Here is a 10,374-nt window from a genome sequence, read left to right on the forward strand (position 1 = left end):
ATGGCAAAAGACACTTTACTGACAAAGCTTTATCAAATGAGCACATGAAAAGATGTTTAACATCACTAGCTATTAGCAGAATGAAAATGAAATCATAATAAAAATCATTATATGCCCATTATAATAACCAAAAAACAAAAAATCCTGTCCATATCAAGTGCTAACAAGGATCTGATAGAACTTGGTGTGTCGGGGTGTCATACATTGCTGATAGTAATGAAAAATGCTACAACCACTCATAAATAGTTGTCAATGATAGAACAAACTAAACATACTTTCCATAACTACATTCCTGGACTCTTATCCCAGAGAAATGAAAACTGTGCACATAATATTTATACAGATGGTTATAACAGCTTTATTTGTCAAATCAACAACTGGAAAGAATCAAAATTTTCTTCAACTGGTGAATGGTTAAAACTGTGATACGTCCATATATGGAATACTAGTCAGCAATATAAAGAAATGAATTATTGATAAAGAAAATACCATGGATGCATTGCAAGGGCATTATACTGCATGAAAAGGACAGTATCAAAAGGCTATGTATCATGTGATTCCATTTACATGACATTTTTGAAATAATTATAGACATTTAGAACAAATTATTCATTGCCAGAAGTTATGGATAGTGTAGGGTAGGGGTAAAATTGTAGAGAGGAAAGAGATAACTAAAGGGGAAAGATCTTTCTCTTATTTCTCTGGGGTAAGTGCCCAGATCTTCATGGAAGAGTTTTGCATCTTGATCGTGGTGGGGCTACATGAATCTACACATGTGATAAGGCATGTAGCTATATACACATTTTATCAATGTGGGTTTTCTCTTTTGATATTGTTTTCCAGTTTTGGAAGCTGTAACCATGTGGGGAACTGAATGAAGGATACACAGGATTTTGTTCTCTCTTTGCAATTGCCTGTGAATCCATATTAATTTTGAATAAAAATTTAAGCCTCAAAGGGATCAGATTCACAAGTAACTGCCTTTTTGAACAAAGTTCAAACAATTTAAGATAGTAAAGTTCTGCGGGGTTGGTGGAAAGCTGAGGTGGGGGCAGGATGAGGTAGGACGTGGTGGCTGGCAGTGGCACCCGGCTCCCAGGGTCCCTGCTGCCTCGGTGATCCCAGGCAACAGCCAGAGAGCACAGCGGCTCAGCTCCTCGAGAGAGGGTTGAAGAAAGCGGAGGGCAGCCGCCTGTGCCAGTGGTGCTGGGTGAAGGTCCTGCTGGGCAGAGATCATGCATTGCCTCCATTGGCTGCTGCCGGTTCCTCCTCAACCCCGCCCTGTGAAGCCACTCTACCTGCTCAGCGTCCTCCTGGAGTGGAAACTTTGCACCATTTGTGCATTGGTTTTCCTGGAAGCTTCTGCTTCTCATCTGCTATAGCTGCAGGGGGAAACTTTCCTGTACAGTGGCTCAGATTCCCCACTTCCAGAATTGGCATTGGCCCCCGGCTTTGTGGGCACAAACAGCTGCCCTGGTAGCTTTCCAAGAAAGCAGAGGACAGGAGGGAATGTATTGGCATAGGTTATAAAGCACTGGGGTTTCAGATCCTGCAGTCCCCTTTCACCTGCAGGTCTGGGTTCCCACTCTCCAGCCCAGCCTCACATCCTTTATCTTTTTTCCTGCCTTTCTCAGAGTCAAAAGAAGGATACTCTTGTGTTCCCCTGTGCATGCTCTGCAGGATGGAAGTATGATGTGCTCAAGTAGATGTAGCAGCCCCCTGCTGAGTGAACAGGAACATTCTTGTGTGTTTCATAGCAGTCTGATCTCCTTGATAGGTGTTTGGATATTTTGGTGTGTGTGTGTGTGTGTGTGTGTGTGTGTGTGTTCATATACATTTGTATATTCCTTTTAAAGAAGCTTTACGGAAGGTGTTCTGATTTTGAGGTTCAGCGGTGGCTAGCTTTAGTAGGATTTTTATTTAGCATGGGAATTGCAGAGGGACCAGCACACTGGACTCCAAGGTGGTTCAGACAAGACCCAGGAAAGCATCAGCCATCATCCTCCCACCAGGAGCTTCTTCGTTCTTGGGAGCGTACACTGTACATTATGAAGAACACACAGGAAGACTCTGTGACTGGCACTCGCTTTTTTATTTCTCAGCACTTCAGTAACAAGTGTTGGCAAATGAGACTAGCTCCTGGCCCCTGCCCAGTGGGGATCAGCATGGTTGTCCGTCTAGTCAGAACCATCCCTGTCTCTCACCTGAGGAGGGAAGGGAGTAGGCCAGGTAGAGGGCAGAATTGGAGGCAGTCCATCTGGGCAATGGGACTGGGAGGCCACACTTGTGAAACATCTAAAAACATCAGGATTTTATTTCTGGTGTGTTTACTGCACAGCTGTTTGAAATGTTTAATAAAGCTTTATAAACTTTAAGAAAGTAAGATAGCAAAGCTGGGCACGGTGGCATGTGTTTGTAGTTTCAGCTGTCAATCACATTGAGACAGGAGGATCTCTTCAGCCAGGAGTTCAGGGCTAGCTTGAGTAACATAGCAAGACCCAGTTTCTTGATAAATAAATGACGAAATAAATAGGAAGATAGCAAAGTCCAATTACTCAATAAATGGTATCGACAATGTCCTTTGTCGAATCAAATTAGTTGACACGCAGAGGAGGAGAATGACCCGTAACTAAGAAAAAAATTAGTGAACAGAAAGAGATGCAAAAATGACAGAAGTGGCAGGCAAAGGTGTTCAGGTGTTTAACAGTGTTTTCAACTGTAGTTATGTAGAGGAAAGCACAGCAAGAAGAGAGCTCAATTAAATAAAAGGAAGTTTCTTCAGAAAAATTAACAAAAATTGATGAACTGTGATTTTCACTTATATCATCCTACTATTCTATGATGCTGAACATCTTTCCATATATTTATTTGCCATCTGTATATCTTCTTTGGAGAATATCTGTTCAGATCTTTTGCCCATTATAATAAGACAGCCTTATTGGGGTACCACTGATATATATCTCTCTATATATCTCTCTATATATATCTATATATATTTAAAGTATACAATTTGTTGATTAGAAAAACCATTCTGTTTGCAACTTAATTCCCCTTTGCATGAGAAGTAACATATTCACAGGTTCCAGAGATTAGGATGTGGACATCATTGGGATGGCCATTTATTTTTTGTCTCTGTGTGTGTGTGTGTGTGTGTGTAGCTTAGTGGTAGAGCACATGCCTAGCATGTTTGAGGCCCTGAGTTCCATCCCCAGTACTGCAAACAAACAAACAAACTCTTGGAGACACTGTCCTATAGTTATTGTCTTGATAAGGGATCCCTGGTGTCATATTTTATGAAATGGAGGTTTCTGTCCTTAAATAGCTTTCGTTGGTCTGGATGGGTTAAAAATGTCTGATGGGGTTGGGGTATAACTCGGTAGCAGAGCACTTGTCTAGCATGCACCAGGCCCACAGTTCAATCTCCAATACTGCAAAATAAAAACATACATTCATAAATAATAATACATTCATCCATATCCCACATGAATCAAGACAGAGGAAAGCTCTGAAGGATTTAGTTGACAAACTGACTGAAACCTAATTTTGGAGCGAACATCCTCTACTACATGGGTAAATCCATTTCCTCTGCCATCCTTGTGGCTCACTGTGAGTGTGTGTGTATGTGTGTGTGTGTGGGGGGGGATACTGGGAATTGAAACCAGGAGCGCTCTACCACTGAGCTCCATCTCCAGACTTTCTATTTTTTATTTTGAGACAGGGTCTTACTAAGTTGCTGAGGTTGACTTCACACTTGCAATCCTCCTGTCTCAGCTTCCTGAGTTGCTGATTATGGACATGTAATCTTATTTTGTTTATGCTATCTGTACTTTGTTTAAAAAAAAAAGAAAGAAAAGCTAGCAGTGTCCATAAGGACAAATGTTTTCAATGCCTATTATACACTAGCTTTCATTCTTTCATCCAAGCAAAGTAAAATCAGTGTATGCAGGTATGGTGGGGGGGGGGGAAAGGTTCCTGATCATGTGCAGATCCTAATCCCTGGACTCTGTGAATATCTGTGAATATGTTATTTCACATGCTAAGTGGAATTAAGTTGTAACTGGACTAGTTTTGCTAATCAACTGGCCTTCAAATAGGGAGCTTACTGGGTAGGCTCAATGTAATCATGCAGGTCTTAAAAGTGAAAGGGGAAGGCAATGCTATGGCTCTATTCCCCTTTGCTGGCTTTGAAGAAGGAGGAAGGGACCCAAAGCTAAGTAATGTAAACATCTTCTAGAAGCTGTTTAGGGCAAGAAAATGGATCCTTCCCTAGAACCTTCAGCATGAACACTGCCTTGTCCACACTTCAATTTTAGTCCATTGAGACCATTGGGATTTCTGACCTCAAGAAGTTAAAAAAAAAAAAAAAGTTTGCATTGCTTTAAGCCACCAAGTCTATGGAAAAAATTTGTTTCAGCAGCAACAAGAAACTTATACAGTGGGTCGTGGATCCTGGAGTGTGTAATGGAGGAGAGGGAAGAGGGGCACTTTAGATAGGAATCACGTGAAACAGGTTGTAGTAATCATTCAAATTGAACTGGTGTTCTACTGCTGGATCACCCCATCCATAGAGTATTGTGAGCTGGAATGTCTGGCGATTAGTGTGAATTAATTCACTGAGGGTGCAGCACTCAGAAGGAATTGATGTACTTCTTGTGGGACACTGGCTAGAAGGAGTTTAAAAAAGAGCCAGAACATTGGTTGTTATAAAAGAGCAAACTTGGCCCTTCCTCTTTCTAGGACTTCCTACGTCACCATGTGATTTTCTCCTCTCCCACACATCCCCTCAGTGAAGTCATCAGCTAGGATGTGGTGCAGTTGAGGGGCCCTCACCAGAGCTGAGGAGTTGCTAGTGCCATGCTCTTAAACTCCATGAACTGTGAGCTACATAAATAAAGTTACTCAGCCTCAGATATTTCATTATAGTGAAAAAAAGTGATTAATACATTTTATAAAACACTACCATGGGCTGGAGATGTGGCTCAGCGGTAGCGCGCTCGCCTCGCATGCGTGCAGCCCGGGTTCGATCCTCAGCACCACATACCAACAAAGATGTTGTGTCCGCCGAGAACTAAAAAATAAATATTAAAATTTCTCTCTCTCTGTCTCTCCTCTCTCACTCTCTCTTTAAAAAAAAATATAAAACACTACCATATATTATATTTTATATGTTTAAAGTGTTAGTTTAATAAGTATAAAAGTTAAAATATTTTTTGTAACTGTAAACACATGAACAAAGAAAATTTACTATTTTCTGTCCTGGCAGTCAGAAGTCCCAAATTGGTTTCACTGGGCTAAAACCAAGGTGTCAGTGGGATTGCATCCTTTCCTTGACTTTTTCCTCCTTCCCCTCCCCTCCCCCTCTCCCCCTCCTCCTTTTTCCAGTGCTGAGGATCAATCTTAGGATCTTATGCATGATAGGCAAGTGCTCTAGTAGTAAGCGCATCCCTAGACCTCTTTTCCAGATTTTAGAGGGTGCCTGCATACCTGGACTTGTTGCCTCAATCTTCAAATTTATCTATCCTGTCACTTGAACATAGCTCCTATATCACATCTCCTCCTCTGACTCTTTTTTCCCTTTTTTCAGGACTCTTATTATTACTTGGGAACAACATGGAAAATCAGGCTACTTTTTTAATTTTAAGATTCGTTCCCAGCCGCTGCACGCATGCACGCACCCGCACTGCGCCCAGCATGATGGTTGTGGCTCTGATCAGTGGCAGGAAAGACAGCTGTTACAATATGATGCAGTGCATTGCTGCTGGGCATCAGCTGTTGCTTTAGCAAATCTAAGACCAGATGGAAACCAAGTGGGATCTGATGAACTGAATAGCTACATGTATCAGTCAATGGGTCATCATGCCACTAACTTGTATGCAGAAGCAATGGCTCTTCCCCTCTACCGCAGAGCCTTCAGAGGAAGGAGCTTGGATATAGGACGAATGTACACCAAATGTGAAGGTGATGAAGTTGAAGATCTCTATGAACTTCTGGAACTTGTTAAGGGCCTTACTAGAGTGACCTGGCTTGCTGAATATGGTGCTCTGTATCTCCAAGATTTTCAAATGCATATGGAAGTGTGCATGCCAGGCGATTGTTTACAGGAGTCCAAATGAGCTGTGCCCTCACAGCAAGTTTGATAAACACAAATTTCCTCCTTTTATCAGTTAGAGTACAGAATGTGAAGTATGAGTTTCCAGTTTTACTCATTCCTCTCAACCTTTTCCTGTTTAAAAAGACATACTAACTGGATACTGTTCTGTCCCTGTTTTTTTTTTTTAATTTTTTTTTTAGTTGTTGATAGACCTTTATTTTATTTATTTATATGAAGTGCTGAGAATCGAACGCAGTGCCTCACATGCCAGGTAAGTGCGCTACTGCTGAGCCACAGCCACAGCTGTCTCTGTTTTTTGTTCTGCTTACTGGTAGTTGACTGCTTAGCCCAATACTTACCTAGGCAAGGTTTGGAAAACCTTTAACAATATTTAACTTAAAGGAGAGTCATCCCAAGGAATGTCACATGAGCGCTAATTAACAGTAATGACTGCTAATCACTTTGCTTTTTATTTTCCTTTAGGAGCACTGCTATTATCCAGTGTAATTAAGTGAAATGCTCTTATATTAATGAACAATGTTGCATCCTTTTAGCAACTATTGCTCACAGTCAAGCTTTGCATAAATTATTTAACTAAAATTGATTTTAATATGTAACAGTGAGAGGAAAATCAAATTATTTCATGTGGCTAATTTAAAAATAATATTCTGACAGGAGGATCGAGAATTCAAAACCAGCCTCAGCAAATGTTGAGGAGCTAAGCAACTCAGTGAGACCCTGTCTCTAAATAAAATACAAAATAGGGCTGGGAATGTGGCTCAGTGATCAAGTGCCCCTGAGTTCAATCCCCAAAATCCAGTACCCCAAAATAAATAATAATAATAATAATAATAGTAATAATGTCCTGAATTGCTGAATCTCTATAAACATATATTAGCCAGTGATATATATATATGAATATATATGTGATATATATATAATATTTATGTGAATATATAAATATATATATAAATGGATTAAATGGTATATATACACAGTGGAGTTTTACTCAGCCATAAACAATCAGCATTTCCCTGATTGTTAGAGATATTGAATATTTTTTTCATATATTTATTGGCATTTGTGTTTCTTCTTTTTTTGTTAAATATTTTTTAGTTGTTGATGGACATTTATTTTATTTATTTGTATGAGGTGCTGAGAATCAAACCCAGGGCCTCACACATGCTAGGCAAGCGCTCTGCCACTGAGCCGCAACCCCAGCTCCTCTTGAGTGTATCGTATAGGTGTATGTATTGCACTTATATGTACAACATCACTACTGTCAAGTTTAGAAACTTTTCCTCATCTCAAAAAGGAGCCCTGTACTCTGTCTGTAACCAGCCTGTCTCCCCACCCTCATTCATCCTGAGGCAACCACTAATCTACTCTTTTCTCTCTACAGACATGTCTGTTCTGGACATTTTATACGAATTAAATCATATAGTATGTGGTCTTTTGTGACTTGCTTTTGACACTTAGCATAATATTTTCTGGATTCATCCATGTAAAAGCATATATCAGAATTTCTTTCCTACTTTTACTAGAAAAACATTTCATTGTATGAATACATTCCCTTTTGTTTACCCATTCATCACTTGAGAGACATTGAGGTTGTTTCCAGTTTCTGGCTATTATAAATAATGCAGCCATGAACATTCATGGATGGATTTCTGTGTGAACTTAGTAAGGTTTTCATTTATCTTTAGTAGACACCTAAGAGTCTACTACTATAGGGGAAATGTATCAAGTATTTCACCTTTAATTGTTTTTTTTCTTGCTCTTATAGTTCTACTCACAGTATTTGTTTCTTGAATCAATTATAGTGTGTGTGTTTCTAGGAATTTGTCCATTTTATCTGTTATATTATTTATTAGCATAAATTTGTTTCAGCCATTATTTCTTTTTTTTTTTGAAAGAGAGAGAATTTTTTAATATTTATTTTTTTTTAGTTTTCGGCAGACACAACATCTTTGTTTGTATGTGGGCCTCATGCATGCCAGACGAGCGCGCTTCCGCTTGAGCCACATCCCCAGCCCCGCCATTATTTATTTAAAAATTTTTTTAATCTCTTTTCTCTCTTCTTATATTCCCATAGAACACATTGGTGTGCTTAATGGTACACCACATTTCTCTGAGGCTCTATTCCTTTTTCTTCATTGTTTTTTTTTTTCTGACTGCATACTTTCAAGCCGTCAAGCTATAGTTAAGTGCACTAATTCTTCCACCAGTTCAACTGTACTATTTCTTTCTTTTTCTTTTTTTCTTTTTTTGGACCAGGGATTGAACTCAGGGGTACTCAACCACTGAGCCACATCCCCAGCCTTTTTTGTATTTTATTTAGAGACAGGGTCTCACTGAGTTGCTTAGGGTCTCACTGAGTTGCTTAGCACCTCGCTGTTGCTGAGGCTGGCTTTGAACTCAAGAACCTCTTGCCTCAGACTCCCAAGCATCTGGGATTACAGGCATGTGCCACTGCATGCAGCTCAACTGTACTATTGAACCCCATTAATGAGTTTTTCATCTCAGCTATAATAGTTTTTAAGTCCAGAATTTCCACTTGGTTCTTTGTAATGATTTACCTCTCTTTGATAAATTATCTTTATTTGATGTAAAACAACAACTATGATTTAAAGAAAATAAGAAATAGTTTACTCTGAGCCAAATGTGAGTGGCTGAGGCCTGGGAACACAGATTTAAGTTACTTTGAATAAGGTACTCTAAAGTGGAAGAAGTTACATGAACTATTTTTTTCAGTGCTGAGGATCAAACCCAGGACTTTGCACATGCCAGGCAAGTACTCTACCATTGAGCTACACCCCTAGACCTCACATGAACTTCCAAAGCACCAAACAAAGAAAGAAATCAATACATCCAACAAATATATTGGTGTGAGTATTACCTAGGTGGGTTACAGCCAAGTGGGAAAATCTATAGGTTTCAAATGCTATAGCATCCTTGGCTTTAGGGTTGGTGGAAGGCAGAGATCTGTTCAGCTTAACAATATATTATGAGTTGTTTACAAAAGTAAGTAGACTTTTTTCTAAAGAGCCTAAGATACTTAAAGATAACTTTGACTCTAGACCTGCAGCTTCCATGTTTCCACCATCAGGATGTTCTACCCAACTGAGATCAGGCAGTGGGGTCTTTAATATAAATGTGGGTTCTTGATAGAACTTCAACTTCACACTTTATTAATGGTCTTTATGTGATGAACCATTGATTCTACACTTTCATTTACACCATTAATAATGGCTTTCTTTAATTCTTGCAACATTTATTTATTTATTTTTATTTTTTAAATGTTGATGGACTTTTTAATATTTATTTTTTTTGGTGTAGATGGACACAACACAATGCCTTTTATTTTTAAGTGGTGCTGAGGATTGGACCTGGGTCCCAGTGGTAGGTGAGCGCTCTACCACTGAGCCACAACACCAGCCCTGATGGATTTAAAAAAAAAATATTTATATATGTGGTATGAGAATCACATGCCAGGCAAGCACTCTACCACTGAGCCACAACCCCAGCCCTAAACATATTTATAATACTTTTGAAATTATTACCTTGAAATTTGATATATGGTCCTCTGAGACAATTTCTGTTGCTCCGTTTTCTTCTGTGTTTGGGTTATTCTTTCCTGCATGTCTTGCAATTTTTTTTGAAAAGTAGACATTGTGTAAAATGTATTGTAGTAACCCTGGGTACTGGTTACCTACCCACTTGGAGGACTTACTATTGTTGGTCTTTTCTTTTTCTTTTTCTTTTTTTTAAACTTATTTAGTGAATGGATGGATTATTTTAGGGAAGTCTATTCCCCATCACCCCCTTGCAGTGTGAAGCCACTGATGCTGATTCTTGGGATGGGAGTGGGAGATTTCCTTGCATCTATAGTTGCCTTGGGAGTGGTTTTGGAAGATTGCTCTCTGGCTCTCTTTCCCTGAGCGGTTATAGAAATGGAGCTCAACCAATTGCTGGCTGATTGCTCTGTTGTTTTCAACAATGGACTGTGGCATAAATTGATCCAGTCAAATTTAAAGGGAAAACTCCTTTTTTTGGTAAATATTTATTTTTTAGAAGTAGTTGGACACAATACCTTTATTTTGTTTATTTATTTTTATCTAGATGAGCGCTCTACCGCTGAGCCACAATCCCAGCCCCTAAAGGGCTAACTCTTATGGTAAGCACTTGAGGTTTCTTCTGCCCAGGAGTGATCCTCTTAGATGTCTCTTCCAGCTATGTAGCAGTCCTTCAATTTATCTATATCTCCAATAAACCTGTCAATC

At 39.4% G+C, this 10,374-nt stretch overlaps 2 pseudogenes; both read left to right on the forward strand.

Moving 5' to 3' along the window:
* The first annotated feature begins 1,235 nt into the window (after window positions 1-1,235).
* LOC144256131 (apoptosis inducing factor BLCAP-like) lies at window positions 1,236-1,706 on the forward strand (annotated as a pseudogene).
* Window positions 1,707-5,691: 3,985 nt separating this feature from the next.
* LOC144255806 (diphthine--ammonia ligase pseudogene) lies at window positions 5,692-6,189 on the forward strand (annotated as a pseudogene).
* Window positions 6,190-10,374: the final 4,185 nt, after the last annotated feature.

The sequence above is a fragment of the Urocitellus parryii genome, chromosome 7 (genome assembly GCF_045843805.1).
Source record: "Urocitellus parryii isolate mUroPar1 chromosome 7, mUroPar1.hap1, whole genome shotgun sequence".
Lineage (NCBI taxonomy): Eukaryota > Metazoa > Chordata > Mammalia > Rodentia > Sciuridae > Urocitellus > Urocitellus parryii.